At 39.9% G+C, this 15,629-nt stretch overlaps 1 long non-coding RNA gene across 1 annotated transcript; it reads left to right on the forward strand.

The window, feature by feature from the left end:
* The first annotated feature begins 580 nt into the window (after positions 1-580).
* On the forward strand, positions 581-14,156 carry LOC145804540 (uncharacterized). The gene is made up of 2 exons (XR_014346507.1): positions 581-951; positions 13,941-14,156. It is a non-coding gene; the product is annotated as an uncharacterized LOC145804540 (long non-coding RNA).
* The last annotated feature ends 1,473 nt before the right edge of the window (positions 14,157-15,629 follow it).

Genomic DNA, 15,629 nt, shown 5'->3' on the forward strand with positions numbered 1-15,629 from the left:
AATTTTGAAAAAAATAAAGAGTTGATGCCTAAATTTTGAAAGTGTAAACTTGGAATATGTTTGTAAGGTTATGAAAGAACTATGTTTTAAATTTGAACAAAAACGGACTTCGACTCGATTGGTTTTGAAATGTTTACTGGTTTGTGACCAAAAGAGCATTTTCAAAGAAAACAAAGAAATTACGTTTAGCTTTTGGGGCTTTTGATCAAAATAGGATGTCATAGTTGAATAATGCTTGGAGAATGAGTTTGGAAAGAAAATGATGTTTTCTTGGGCATTAACTGTAGAGAGACCCTAATTTTTGGTAATTAATGAAACCCTGAGCCTTAGTTTAATAGCATTTCAACACCTAGTTTCGTAAAAGTCTGCAAAATGGCCCAATAAAGAATAATTTTCCTGTATATTATCAAAAATTAAACCAAGAACACCACCTTATAATTGGAAATACCCTAAAACTTGGTTTTTATTTATTTACCTCTTAGTTTATAAATTAATTCATACATTTTATTTTTATTTTTATTTTTGTTTTTGTTTTTGTTTTTGTAGTTCTTTTATTTATTATTTATGTGTATATTTATTATTTATTTGAATAGAACATTATTTATTTGAATATTTATTATTTATTTGAATAGAATATTATTTATTTGATTATGTACATAGGTGTCACAAATAATATTTTGGTGGAAAATTGATTGAAAAACAAAATAAAAAAAATATCTAGATATTTATGCTTCCTTAGTCATTAAGCTAAGACCAAGCTTATTTCCTATAAATTAGGAGCCTTGTCTCAATTCCACACACACACACACACACACACACATACCAACAGCCAAGGAGAGGGTGAGAGAAGGAGAGTGTGATTAGAGGGAAGTAGAGAAGAAGAAGAAAATAAAAAGAAGAAAAGAAAAAGAAGAAAAGAAAAGGAAGAAAATGGTGCCTTCTAGGGTCAAGGTAAGAACACACTGTAACGACCCTCACTCTACTCTAGTCATGCTTGCATATATTGCATGATCTTGTCTTGATATGTTGCATTTTTGCAAACTTTGATTTGATTTGCTTAAGAGTTTCTTGCATGTTTTGTACCCTGCTTGTTGTGAGTTTAGCCGAGGTCATCTTTAGTCTAGAACTTCCTTGGAACCACTTTGTTTGACCTCCACCTTCGCCCTGACATATTGGCCGAGATGTCATTATCTAGGCCGACGTGTTCATCACCAAGGCCGAGATGTGTGTTATCTGGGCCGAGATGTCACCTTTGCACCTAAGTGGTCTTGTCCTGGAGTGGTGTGACCTAGACCAAGGTGTGGCACATCTAGGCCAAGGTGTGGCACAGCTTAATCAAGTGTTGTCCTTCCTAGCCGAGATCATTGTTCCCCTACTTGCCGATGTTTTGTTCTTAGCCGAGATCATTACCCGCCAGAGTGCCCATGCCATCTTGCTTGTTGAACACACTTTGTCATAGTCTTGTCTTTTCACTCAACCACCTTTTGAGGAGAACCAACCCGGTAGTGCCACGTGTCCTAGCTGAGTGTTAAGTCAGCCGACAGACCCAAAAAATATACATTTTGTATTACATCTTTGCCTTGTAGAGAGAGAGGCTCTAGGAAGAAGAAGAAGTCTTAGAGTGAGAGAGTAGACTTTCGAGCTTGATTTCTGGAGATCAAACCGTTAGATTCGTGTATTGAGGTTAGATTCTTGATTCACTCTTGTCGTTCTTATTGGTCATCCAGGTGCATTGCACGATCGAACCTGTTCTGCATGTTATGCATTGGTTTAAAGTTGGTTTTAGAAAGAGAAGATAGTGTTCATGTGTTTTTAAAGAACAAGTCTTGTTTGATCCGAAAGTTTGCCTTAAGATTCATGTTTTGTGTTTGTTCTCGCAAGATCCTTAAATATGGGTACCCAGGTCCATGTATTTGAATTCATAGCATGAAATCTCAGATTTTGTAATAGCAAGCTTTGATCTTTGCATTTATCTCCCTCATGTTCATGTTCTTCATGTTCATATTCTTCAAGAAAAGAGAACCCAGTTTTCCCGACTTCATTTCCTTGAATGTGGCCATCAAGGCAACACCTCGGCAAGGAGGTGTGGGACCTCAGCCTAGACCTGTAGTTGCCCAGCATGTTTTCCCGAGATGAGAAACAGTGTCTTGTTTTGACTTAGCTTGGTTTTGAAAGATGCTGAGATCATCTGTATGCATGTGAATTTGTTTGAAAGTGCATTCAACCGACTTTGCCATGTGTTTGTAGGACTTGGACTTGCCTTAACCCCGACGTCAGAAGAGCTATGCGAGTGGTATTTTTAATAAAGTTATGTTATTCAGTTTTGATAAAGTTTTGCCTTGCTTGTTTTGGAAAAGTATTTTGTGAAGCATAAATGATGATCCCTATTTTGTATACCAAGTACTAGTCTTGTTTTGAATGACAATCTTGAAAGTCCGTACGTGCTAGGGGACTATAAGCATTTGTAGCACAATCTTGAAAGTCCGTACGTGCTAGGGGACTATAAGCATTTGTAGCACAATCATGAAAGTCCGCACGTGCTAGGGGACTATAAGCATTTGTAGCACAACCTTTGAAAGTCCGTACGTGCTAGGGGACTATAAGCATTTGTAGCACAATCTTGAAAGTCCGTACGTGCTAGGGGACTATAATCATTTGTAGCACAACCTTTGAAAGTCCGTACGTGCTGGGGGACTATAAGCATTTGTAGCACAATCTTGAAAGTCCTTACGTGCTAGGGGACTATAAGCATTTGTAGCACAACCTTTGTTAATGTTATCCCTTGGAACTTGAAAGCCTTGAAAGACTTTAATCATTGAGACTTGAAAGATTTGTTAGATCAACTTGATTTGCCCTTGGATTTTGTACAAGATGTGTTATGCTTTGATTTGATAAGGATTTCGGATATCATTCATGTAAACCCCTTTATTATTTGTACCATTCACTGATTATCCAAGCTCACCCCTCTCTATATATATGTTGGTGACGAGCAGGACGGCAGTGACGCCTAGATGTACTTGCCACTTATTTTGGACTTTGCACTTTTGCTGCATCTTGAAGATTATGCTTCTTAGTTGTATTTCATTGTATTTTGTATTTGATGGCTGAGAAGCCTTTTGGTCAAGATGTATTTTGTACTTCATTTGTTGTATTAAAGCTATGTAAAGATGTATGCCATTCTATTTAAACTTATGCACTGCTCTTATGGACTACTTAGCTTGGAATTTATTGCTTCCGCATTTGTAAGCCCCCATATGTATACTCTGATTGTGTGTGAATTTTGAGAGTTGGCCTTCGGTAATCACGAATTACTGGCCATCATGGCACCATTCTATTAGGGGCGGAATGGGGTCGTGACAGATTGGTATCAGAACACCTGTTCCTCATAGTACGTTATTCACACACTTTGAGTCCTAAAGAGCATAGGATTTCCCTTAGAAAGATATTAGAATTACATCATATTGCTTGCTACTTGACAATGTGTGCATCATCCCGGCGTGACTATTTTTTATTTGCGTGCATATTATTTGATCGTTTTGTTTTAAAGTACTAACATTTTGTGTACTCATAGTATCATGAGAAGGGGTAGACCACCAGTTGCCCGAGATCATCCCGAAGACAGATTGGACAGATTAGAGAGACTGGTCGAAGGCTTGGTCCGTGAGTTGAGGCAAACTCGGCCACAAGACGCTAGTACTACTTCTACCCAGGCCGAGCAGACAAATGGCCGACATGCAGTTCCACCTCCGCCTCCTCCAACGCCGTAAGTGCCTCCACAGCAAGCTTTATATGGAGATGGCACCATAGCCTTGATTAGGTACTTCAAAAAGATGAAACCACCGAGGTTCTCTTGGGGTATTGAACCGATGAAGGCCGAAGCGTGGGTCTTGGAAATGGAGAAGCTGTTTGAGATCTTTCCCAGTACCGACGCCTAGAAGGTGTCATTGGCAACATTCACACTAGACGACGATGCACGAAGATGGTGGATGATGACCCGAGAAAGCAACCCAGGTCTGACTTGGGCCAGATTTTTGGAATTGTTTTACAACAAGCATTTCCCCCTTAGTGTTCAAAACCGTAAGACCACAGAGTTTCAGACTTTGACACAAGGCAACAAGACAGTGGCAGAATATGACCGTGCTTTTACTGAGTTGGCGAGATACGCACCTCACATGGTCGATGATGAATACAGAAAGGCCAGGAAGTTCGAAAGTGGACTGCGTGGACCAATTCAGGATCGAGTTAACATGCTCAATATGCTGACCTACGCTAGAGTGTTGGACAAGGCCATCCTGGCAGAGGCTAACTTGAATCGATATCAAAACTCAGGAGAAAATCAGAAGAAGAGGCAGAACTATGATAATCGCCGAGCTCCGTTTAATGCCAAGAAGAAAGCGAATGTGGGCAACTCCAGTAACTCGAACCAAGAAGGTAATACTAGGCCGACGTGTGCAAGCTGTGGGAAGCCGCATTTCAAAGTTTGCCGTTGGGCATCGGGAGCCTGTTTCGAATGTGGTGAAATGGGCCATTGTGTGAAGGACTGTCCGAAGGCAAGGGCTGATGATGGTAAGAAGGATGGGAGTACCTCGGGCTATGCACAGAGAAATAACATCGGGAGGGCACAGACGAGACAAGGCAGAGTTTTTGCATTGGTACCAGGAGACACTCAGAATGCTGAGACAGTAGTGTCAGGTATACTCCCAATTTGCTCTCAAGATGCATACAAATTAATTGATTCGGGTTCTACGCATTCATTTGTATCTGCTAAGTTTGGCGAGAAGTTAAATAGAGAATAAGAACCCCTTGACTATGTGTTATATGTGTCTACTCCATCTGGGAGAACTATGATTGTTGCATCCATTTATAGGGCGTGTGTGGTCGTGATTGGGGGTGTAGAATTGTTAGTCGATTTAATGCTGTTAACCATGGCTCACTTCGATGTCATATTGGGAATGGATTGGTTAGTAGCGAATTATGCATCCATTAATTGTGTTTTGAAGAATGTCACACTGAAACCCCCAAACCAAGCCGAGGTTATTTTCCAGGGTAAGGGGGTAGTGCCGCCACCTTACTTAATCTCATCCATGAAAGCCTATAAGTTGATCCAAAAAGGGTGTCAGGGTTATTTGTGCAGTATACTAAGTGATTCGAATGGAAGTGTTGAGTTAACTGACATACCAGTTGTTAAGGAATTCCCCGACGTCTTTCCAAACGAGTTGCCTGGCCACCTGATCGATAGAGAAGTAGAGTTTACAGTGGACATCATGTCGGGAACGCAACCTATCTCCAAAACACCCTATAGAATGGCCCCAGCTGAACTTAAGGAACTAAAACTGCAACTACAAGAATTGTTGGATAAGGGATTCATTAGGCCGAGCACTTCACCATGGGGAGCCCCGGTTCTATTTGTTAAGAAAAAGGATGGCACGCTTCGTCTTTGCATTGATTACCAGGAACTTAATAAGGTAACCATTAAGAACAAGTACCCATTGCCTAGGATTGATGATTTGCTTGATCAACTACAAGGAGCACGAGTCTTTTCCAAGATTGACCTTAGGTCGGGCAACCATCATCTGAAAGTTAAAGCCGAGGATATTGAGAAGACTGCTTTTCGGACACGGTATGGCCACTATGAATTTTTGGTAATGCCTTTCGGAGTGACCAATGCTCCCGCAACATTCATGGACTTGATGAACAGAGTCTTTAAGCCGTATCTAGATGAGTTCGTAGTTGTTTTTATTGACGACATATTGATCTATTCCAAGAGTACAATTGAACACGAGAATTATCTGAGACTTGCCTTGCAAATCTGGAGAGACAAGAAGTTGTACGCCAAGCTGAGCAAGTGCGAGTTCTGGCTTTTCAGCATTTCAATTTTAGGGCATGTGATTAATGAAGAGGGTATATCAGTTGATCCCAGTAAGATTGAAGCCATTGTGAATTGGCCGGCGCCGACCAACGTGTCCGAGGTTCGTAGTTTTCTGGGCTTGGCAGGTTACTACAGAAAGTTTGTGATGGACTTCTCAAGGATTGCAGTACCATTGACACAACTAACCAAGAAGGGAACAGCATATGAATGGACCGATGATAGAGAATCAGCCTTCCAAGAGTTGAAGACGAGGTTAGTGACGGCACCAGTTCTTGTACTCCCATCATGTAACGCCCTCAAAATAATGACATTAAACCCATCAAATAAGACATTCATTGACATATGAAATAACCACATTCTTCTATTCATCAGAGTTTCATTACAAAAATATTACATGTTAACAACAAAAGCAAAATGCCCTACAGGCTTACAGCTTTCCAAGTTAACACTTGGTTACAACAAAAGAGTGCTAACTCATCTACACATTAAGCCCTTGGCTTGAATATACATGTAATACATCAAAAAGAATTAAAACAACAACAATCTGCTCGCCTCTAGCCTCCCAAGCTATGACCTTGGAGGTGGCATGCTACCTGTACCTGAAAATGATATTCCCATATAGGGTGAGCCACAGCCCAGTAGAAATATACTAAACCAACCATGAACAATGACTAAAAGATTAGCAATTGATAGATGGCCAAGACTGATACACCCACATAAATCACATTTTATGTCATCCGACTTATGAGTCCAAGTTACTTTTCATTTTCCCTTTTTCAACAGATATGCATATTAGCTCTGTCATCATCTCAACAGATATGTATAACAACAATATCCCACATTCACAGATAAGCATATAAGCTATATCCACATTCTCAACAGATATGTATAACAACAATATCCCATATTCACAGATAAGCATATAAGCTATATCTATACTTCACAAAGATAAGCATATGAGCTCTATCTTCACTTCTCTAGACAAGCATATGAGTTGTATCTACGGAGTTCGTCCCCTATCTTCTCCCAATACTATCCGGTTTAGAGGTACATCCCCCATCTTCCCCTAAACCGCGGAGTACATCCCCCATCTCCTCCTCTACACATAACGTATACAAACACATTGGTTCTATATACAATCACTCAATACATACAGTTAATGTATTCTATCAACCGTCAAATTTCATGACACATTCCATTGATTAGTTTCCGTTTGCCTAATCATCATGCATTGTCTACAACAATCACGACTATCCTCCACCGATAGCCCAAAGCAGTTATTTCTAAACAGAAAATACATGCACAAATAGATATTCAATCAACATTTCAATTCGGTGTGTGATAAACAATTCAACTACACCCTTTAACCCCATGCACTCCCAATCTCAACAATTCCATTTCATTTCCTCATTTCTCACAATTAATTATCCCAATTAATCAACCAATGTAATTAGGTCATTTTTCATAATTACCATTACAACCCTTAGGTCCCATTTTCATCAATGATTCAACATTTATTCCATTTCTCTATGCCAAACATGCATCTAGGTTTATTATAAATAAAACCTCAACTTTTGTAAAATAACACAAAAGCCCCAAACTTTCACAAAATTACCAAACCAACCCCAACATCTCAAAATACCAAAATTTAAAGACAAAATCCATAGAAAGGAGTAGGATATCCCTACCTCAAATTCGGAGCCCCAAGGGAGAAGATGACAAAACCCAACGTGCTCCAAATCCCGAAATTTTCAGATTAAAATGTAGCCCTCGACGATCAACAACTTTTTTGTAAAGGCCAAAGATGAGCAAATCACTCCTACTAGATCAAAACCTAAAGAGAAGGTAGAGTCCTAGAGTGAGAGGCTCAACAATGGTGTTTTTGGAAAAGTAGGAGAGAGAAGAGAAAGTGAAAAAGTGATTTGAAAAGTCAAAACACGGAACTTAAACTCAGTCGCCCCGCTCGAGCGTCAAACACCCCGCTCTAGCGTCACTCACAGACTCCCGCTCGAGCGTCAACAATCCCGCTCGAGCGGAGGATACACACTCCCAGAACTTTTACAGAACCAGGTCTTCGCTCGAGCTTCCAGATCCCCGCTTGAGCAGCACTCACACAACCCCGCTCGAGCGGCCAACTCCACGCTCGAGCGTCCAACCCTGCACAGGAAATACTGGATGGGTGCAATTCCCGCTCGAGCGCCAAAACCCCCGCTCGATCGGACAGGTCAAAATCTAAGCAACTAGTTTTGGTTTCTAAACTCAACCAACCTGTAACAAACCAGCCCAACACATCCTACAACTCAAATACGAAGTAAAAGGATGTAAACAAGATAATAATCAACTACCAACATCCACGGACACATGTCCGGATCACTGTACAACAAGGGTAAACCCGAGATCGCTATACATCAGGTAATGAGGAATTTCAGATTTTCAGTGATGCTTCACATAAGGGTTTGGGTTGTGTATTAATGTAAGAGGGAAAAGTCATAGCATATGCATCTCGCCAGTTGAAACTTCATGAAAAGAACTATCTAACCCATGATCTAGAGCTAGCAGCCGTGGTGTTTGCTTTGAAGATTTGGCGTCACTGCTTGTATGGAGCCTCTTGCCAAGTTTTTACAGATCACAAGAGTTTGAAGTACTTGTTCACTCAAAAGGAACTGAATTTGAGGCAGAGAAGGTGGCTTGAATTGTTGAAGGACTACAACATGCAGATTCGGTATCACCCAGGTAAAGCAAACTCGGTAGCCGACGCATTGAGTAGAAAGTCAGTGGGAAGTTTGGCATGCCTAGCCATGATTTCAGCGAAGCCGACAACTATTGAGGAAGTAAAGGCAAGGCAAATGGAGGATGAATTCCTGAAGAAGGTAGCAGACGAGATTATCACCAGGCCGAGGTCAGGTTACACCCTTGAGAATGGAGTGCTTAAGTTTGAAGGAAGATTGTGCGTGGCCGACGTCCCAGAGTTGAAAGGAAAGATTTCTCAAGACTCTCATGGATCCAGATTTGCAGTTCACCCAGGAAACACCAAGATGTATCAAGATGTAAAACAGACCTTTTGGTGGCCAAATATGAAAAGAGAGATAGCCAAGTTCGTATCCCAGTGTTTGTATTGTCAACAAGTGAAAGCAGAACATCAGAGGCCAGCGGGACTTCTCCAACCCTTGCCGATTCCTGAGTGGAAATGGGAACACATCTCCATGGACTTTGTGATTGGGTTGCCGAAGACACAGAAAGGAATGGATTCGATCTGGGTTATAATCGATAGATTAACTAAGTCAACACACTTCTTGCTTGTTAAAACTTCGTTTAATGCTGATCGACTTGCTGTGTTGTATATGAATGAGATTGTTAGACTTCATGGTATGCCGATGTCCATTGTGTCAGACCGAGATTCAAAGTTTGTTTCTAGATTTTGGCAGAGTTTACAAAGGGCTTTGGGGACCGAATTGAGGTTTAGTACGGATTTTCATCCCCAAACCAATGGCCAAACAGAGAGAACGATTCAAACACTTGAAGATATGCTTAGACTATGTGTACTGGACTTCCAAGGAAGCTGGGAAAAGCATTTGCCATTAGTAGAATTCGCTTACAACAACAGCTATCAAGCTAGCATTAGCATGGCGCCGTATGAAGCCTTGTATGGAAGAAAGTGCAGATCGCCGATATGTTGGACCGAAGTAGGAGATAAAGCTTTGATCGGCCCCGATCTAGTTCAAAGGACAACCGAAAAGATCAAGCTTATCCAACAGAGAATTAGAACTGCTCAGAGTCGACAAAAGAGTTACGCCAACCAGAGAAGAAAATAGTTAGAGTTTGAAGTTGGGGATCATGTATTCCTGAAGATCTCGCCGATGAAAGGAGTTTCAAGATTTGGGAAGAAGGGTAAATTGGCACCCCGTTACGTCAGGCCTTTTGAAGTTCTTGAGACGGTTAACCCAGCTGCCTATAGACTAGCTTTGCCACCAGAACTAAGTCAAGTTCACAATGTGTTCCATATTTCAATGTTGAGGAAGTATATTCGGAATCCACTGCATGTAATTGATTATACCAAGATTGCGGTTAGTGACGATTTAGGCTACGAGGCGAAGCCGATGAAAATTATTGACAGACAAGTGAAGCAGTTGAGAAACAAATCTATACCAATGGTGAAAATCGAATGGAAAGAGCATTACGGCAAGGATGCTACATGGGAAATGGAAGAGAAATGGAAATCCGTTATCCGGGGTTATTTGTAGAGCAAGGTAATTTAAATTTGGGGACCAAACTTTTTTAAGGAGGGTAGGATGTAACGACCGTCACTCTACTCTAGTCATGCTTGCATATATTGCATGATCTTCTCTTGATATGTTGCATTTTTGCAAACCTTGATTTGATTTGCTTAAGAGTTTCTTGCATGTTTTGTACCCTGCTTGGTGTGAGTTTAGCTGAGGTCATCTTTAGTCTAGAACTTCCTTGGAACCACTTTGTTTGACCTCCACCTTCGCCTTGACATATTGGCCGAGATGTCATTATCTAGGCCGAGGTGTTCATCACCAAGGCCGAGATGTGTGTTATCTGGGCCGAGATGTCACCTTTGCACCTAAGTGGTCTTGTCCTTGAGTGGTGTGACCTAGACCAAGGTGTGGCACAGCTTAGTCAAGTGTTGTCCTTCCTAGCCGAGATCATTGTTCCCCTACTTGCCGATGTCTTGTTCTTAGCCGAGATCATTACCCGCCAGAGTGCCCATGCCATCTTGCTTGTTGAACACACTTTGTCATAGTCTTGTCTTTTCACTCAGCCACCTTTTGAGGAGAACCAACCCGGTAGTGCCACGTGTCCCAGCTGAGTGTTAAGTCAGCCGACAGACCCAAAAAATATACATTTTTGTATTACATCTTTGCCTTGTAGAGAGACAGGCTCTAGGAAGAAGAAGAAGTCTTAGAGTGAGATAGTAGACTTTCGAGCTTGATTTCTGGAGATCAAACCGTTAGATTCGTGTATTGAGGTTAGATTCTTGATTCACTCTTGTCGTTCTTATTGATCATCCAGCTGCATTGCACGATTGAACCTGTTCTGCATGTTATGCATTGGTTTAAAGTTGGTTTTAGAAAGAGAAGATAGTGTTCATGTGTTTTTGAAGAAAAAGTCTTATTTGATCCGAAAGTTTGCCTTAAGATTCATGTTTTGTGTTTGTTCTCGCAAGATCCTTAAATATGGGAACCCAGGTCCATGTATTTGAATTCATAGCATGAAATCTCCAATTTTGTAATAGCAAGCTTTGATCTTTGCATTCATCTCCCTCGTGTTCATGTTCTTCATGTTCATGTTCTTCAAGAAAAGAGAACCTAGTTTTCCCAACTTCATTTCCTTGAATGTGGCCATCGAGGCAACACCTTGGCAAGGAGGTGTGGGACCTCGGCCTAGACCTGTAGTCGCCCAGCATGTTTTCCCGAGATGAGAAACAGTGTCTTGTTTTGACTTAGCTTGGTTTTGAAAGATGCCGAGATCATCTGTATGCATGTGAATTTGTTTGAAAGTGCATTCAACCAACTTTGCCATGTGTTTGTAGGACTTGGACTTGCTTTGACCCCGACGTCTGAAGAGCTATGCGAGTGGCATTTTTAATAAAGTTATGTTATTGAGTTTTGATAAAGTTTTGCCTTGCTTGTTTTGGAAAAGTATTTCGTGAAGTATGAATGATGATCCCTATTTTGTATACCAAGTACTAGCCTTGTTTTGAATGACAATCTTGAAAGTCCGTACGTGCTAGGGGACTATAAGCATTTGTAGCACAATCTTGAAAGTCCGTACGTGCTAGGGGACTATAAGCATTTGTAGCACAACCTTTGAAAGTCTGTACGTGCTAGGGGACTATAAGCATTTGTAGCACAATCTTGAAAGTCCGTACGTGCTAGGGGACTATAATCATTTGTAGCACAACCTTTGAAAGTCCGTACGTGCTAGGGGACTATAAGCATTTGTAGCACAATCTTGAAAGTCCATACGTGCTAGGGGACTATAAGCATTTGTAGCACAACCTTTGTTAATGTTATCCCTTGGAACTTAAAAGCCTTGAAAGACTTTAATCGTTGAGACTTGAAAGATTTGTTAGATCAACTTGATTTGCCCTTGGATTTTGTACAAGATGTGTTATGCTTTGATTTGATAAGGATTTCGGATATCATTCATGTAAACCCCTTTATTATTTGTACCATTCACTGAGTATCCAACCGCACCCCTCTCTATATATATGTAGGTGACGAGCAGGACGGCGGTGACGCCTAGATGTACTTGCCACTTGTTTTGGACTTTGTACTTTTGCTGCATCTTGAAGATTATGCTTCTTAGTTGTATTTCATTGTATTTTGTATTTGATGGCTGAGAAGCCTTTTGGTCAAGATGTATTTTGTACGTCATTTGTTGTATTAAACCTATGTAAAGATGTATGCCATTCCATTTAAACTTATGCACTGCTCTTATGGACTACTTAGCTTGGAATTTATTGCTTCCGCATTTGTAAGCCCCCATATGTATACTCTGATTGTGTGTGAATTTTGAAAGTTGGCCTTCGGTAATCACGAATTACTGGCCATAATGGCACCACTCTACTAGGGGCGGAATGGGGTCGTGACACACACCCTTCCATGTCTTCTCCAATTCTTTCACCCATCTCATCCTATTGTCTAGATACCCTCTTATGTTGCATATTAATGTTATATAGGGTTTTTGATGTGTATGGAAGTGTGGGTTTGATTTAGTGACTTTGCCTTACAAATTTTCCAAATTATGCACTACTGCAACTTCTCTAATTTAAAAGAAATATCAAACCTATTTATTTTTCAAATCTGAATTTTCTGTAGGCTATTTGGTGTGTTTAGAGCTTTTGATAATTTTACTAGCCCCTAATTATGTGTTTTTAGGGCTTGGATATTTTGTTTAGAAATCTGGTCTTGAGTCTCTGAAAAAAAGTCCCCTTCTTTCAATTTTATAAAATTCCATAAAAATCATCTCATGTTGGTTCTTTTGTCAAAACTTAGAATTCTGAGTCCTCTTTCGAATGGAATTTATTTGGGTGAAAATCATTGGGTAAATTGAGAGGAAAGCTAGTTTTCCCAAAGGGTAACAAATCTGGACAGGTTTTTGAATATAGCTTGTAGATGAATTTCTGGAGGTGCTGTGCAAATTCTGAGAATTGGAACTGAAACTAGACAGGTTAATTATTATTTTTGTGCAATTTTAGCCCCTAATTTGACCTAGAAGTATTTTTCCTAAAGCATTCTTGTTAGCCCTGCAGAACCGAACTGTGCTGGAAATGGTGTTTTATTGTGTTATTTGTCTCTAAGTATTTCAAAGCATGCCTAATGTTATTTGCTTGCCTTACCATACTTCTGTATGCTTATCATGGGCTATATTTCTTCTCTTATGTTTGTCTCATGCTCTTTCATATTACCGAATTACCGAATGTGACTAACTTGCTCGGCAAAAGATCCAATAAACGGGAAATGATAAGGGGTTGGCAATGGGTGACGTTCACATTAGTGTTGGAATAATTTATACATATGAATGGCATGAATTATGATGGGATTAAAACCAAATGAGTTAAGTCTTGCGCAAGCGGTCTAAGCGAGCCCCTAGGTTGACACGGATGTATTCAGACTTTATGCGGTGGTTTCGGGGTGTAAGCGAGCCCTTTGGTAAGGTATGTGCAGGGTGTAAGCGAGCCCTAGGCACGATTTGGTATGGTATGTGCAGGGTGTAAGCGAGCCCACTTGTTTGGTTGTCCCTTTTGAGGTCCATCAATGTCACTGACCAGTAAATAACCAGGAGGTGGGCATAGGTGGTAAGGTCTGCAAAGCAGCAAAAGGGGGAGTTCTGAATAGTCCGGTGTTCAATCCTTGTGGTTGGGTAGAAAGATCTCTTTGGGGAATTCTAGATGTCTAGTCTAACTACTAATTCATAGACCCTTGTTGTAATATTGTATGTTATGTTACCTATTTTGTTCTGTGTATGGTTGATTGGTTGATAGAAGATGTGGGGGTGTGTGTGTTTTTATTGGGCATTCCAAGCTCATGGCGTGTCATGCCAGGTGATGAAGCAGCTTACAATGGTGAAGGTTATTTCGAAGGCAAACAAGATGAAGTGTTGGAGCTGTGGTTCATTTGAAGACTTAGACTAGTTTTTTTTTTTTTCATTTTGACTTTTGGTTTGGCAATGTTTTGGTAATCCTGTAATGGAACATAAACGAATTATCTGTGATATTAACTCTGGTTATATATGTATATTAAGATGTTCTGGTTATCTATCCTACTTGTGTTGTATTATTGTGCGTATTTAACGGCTTGGAAGTTGGGGCGTTACATTAACGGTATTATTTTGCTTAATGTATCTATTGGAATAAAACCGACACGGTTAGAAATGGACCTTGAGAGCTTACCGGACATGATTGTGATATGAAAACTAGTGTAGTTATTCATATTTGATGAGATGTGGAATAGGTTGTATTTATCGGATTTTTTTTTTTTTGGAATTTAATTGTTTAAAAATCTGTTTAGAAATAACTGTTTTGGGTTATCGGTGGAGGGTAGCCATGATTATTATAAAAATGCATGAGACTTAGGTAAATTGAACCACATTCCTCATTTGTTGCATTAGACATTGCATTACATTTATTTCATTGGAAATATATCTGTTTTTGAGAAATGTTTTGGAAATGTATGTGTTTGCGAAAAGATGAATACTTGGTGAATCTGGATAGGGGGTATAAAACCGCGCGGTTAGGTGTCGAGCCTTCCAGTTTACTCGTAAAAATGACAATAGTAGTGCATTAGGGCCTACTTGCAGGCACTCACCTAGAGATTCACAAAGCCTGTATTCATGTAACAGATATGGTTTAAAATGGAAATGGTTTTATATATGTTGTTGCATCTTAGCATTGCATGCTTTATAAAAAGAGAGAGAAACTATTTTATCATGAGCATGGCATGAGCATACTTCTCTTTAGTCTTGTCATAGTCCATATGTTGTGTAGCATATCTCTACTGTGCTGTGGTTCACCCTGTAAGGGAAACCGTTTCAGGTACAAGTGATATGCCTCTGCCAAGGCACTGACTTGGGAGAACCCGGAGCTGAGGCTCCATTTTTTGTTTTTTTGTTATTTGTTGAATGTAAGCCCAGGGTTGTATTTGCGTTGAGTTGAAACTCCATTTTGTATAACCAAGAATGTTCTTGGATAGATTTGTAAGCCTGTAGGGCACTTATTATCTGTTTGGCTTCCATTTCATACTTGTTGTAAAATGTATGCTTGGGATTGGAACTGGGGCATTGAGATGTGAACAACATGTATTTGGCATTTGGGATTTAATGGAAATGGATGTATGGAATAGTTAGCTATATATATATGTGTTTGTCTATCAGGTGGGTTTTGTTGCATAAATAGATATACCCTGCCTAATTTTCGGGGCGTTACATTATTTAAGAAATTTTTTTTATACAAAAAATCTTTCAATTTATAATGATGTCAATATATTTATTTAAGAAATATAATGTGTGATTGAATTTAATTATAAAATGTTTTAAATTTTTTTAACATATAGTCCCATGAGTGGGTTTAGAATTTATAATTATTTTTTTGGACTGGACTTCGGCAAATATAGTGGCCTGATGTTAGAGCTGGATCCGGCTTGAACAGACACAAAATTTTATATTATGTAGTATCAACCCGGCCCAAATCCAACCTGATCTGATATTTATCTACCCCTAATTATCAGTTGTTAAA

This window comes from Camellia sinensis, chromosome 12 (assembly GCF_055761805.1).
Source record: "Camellia sinensis isolate YWXY chromosome 12, ASM5576180v1, whole genome shotgun sequence".
Classification (NCBI taxonomy): Eukaryota; Viridiplantae; Streptophyta; class Magnoliopsida; order Ericales; family Theaceae; genus Camellia; species Camellia sinensis.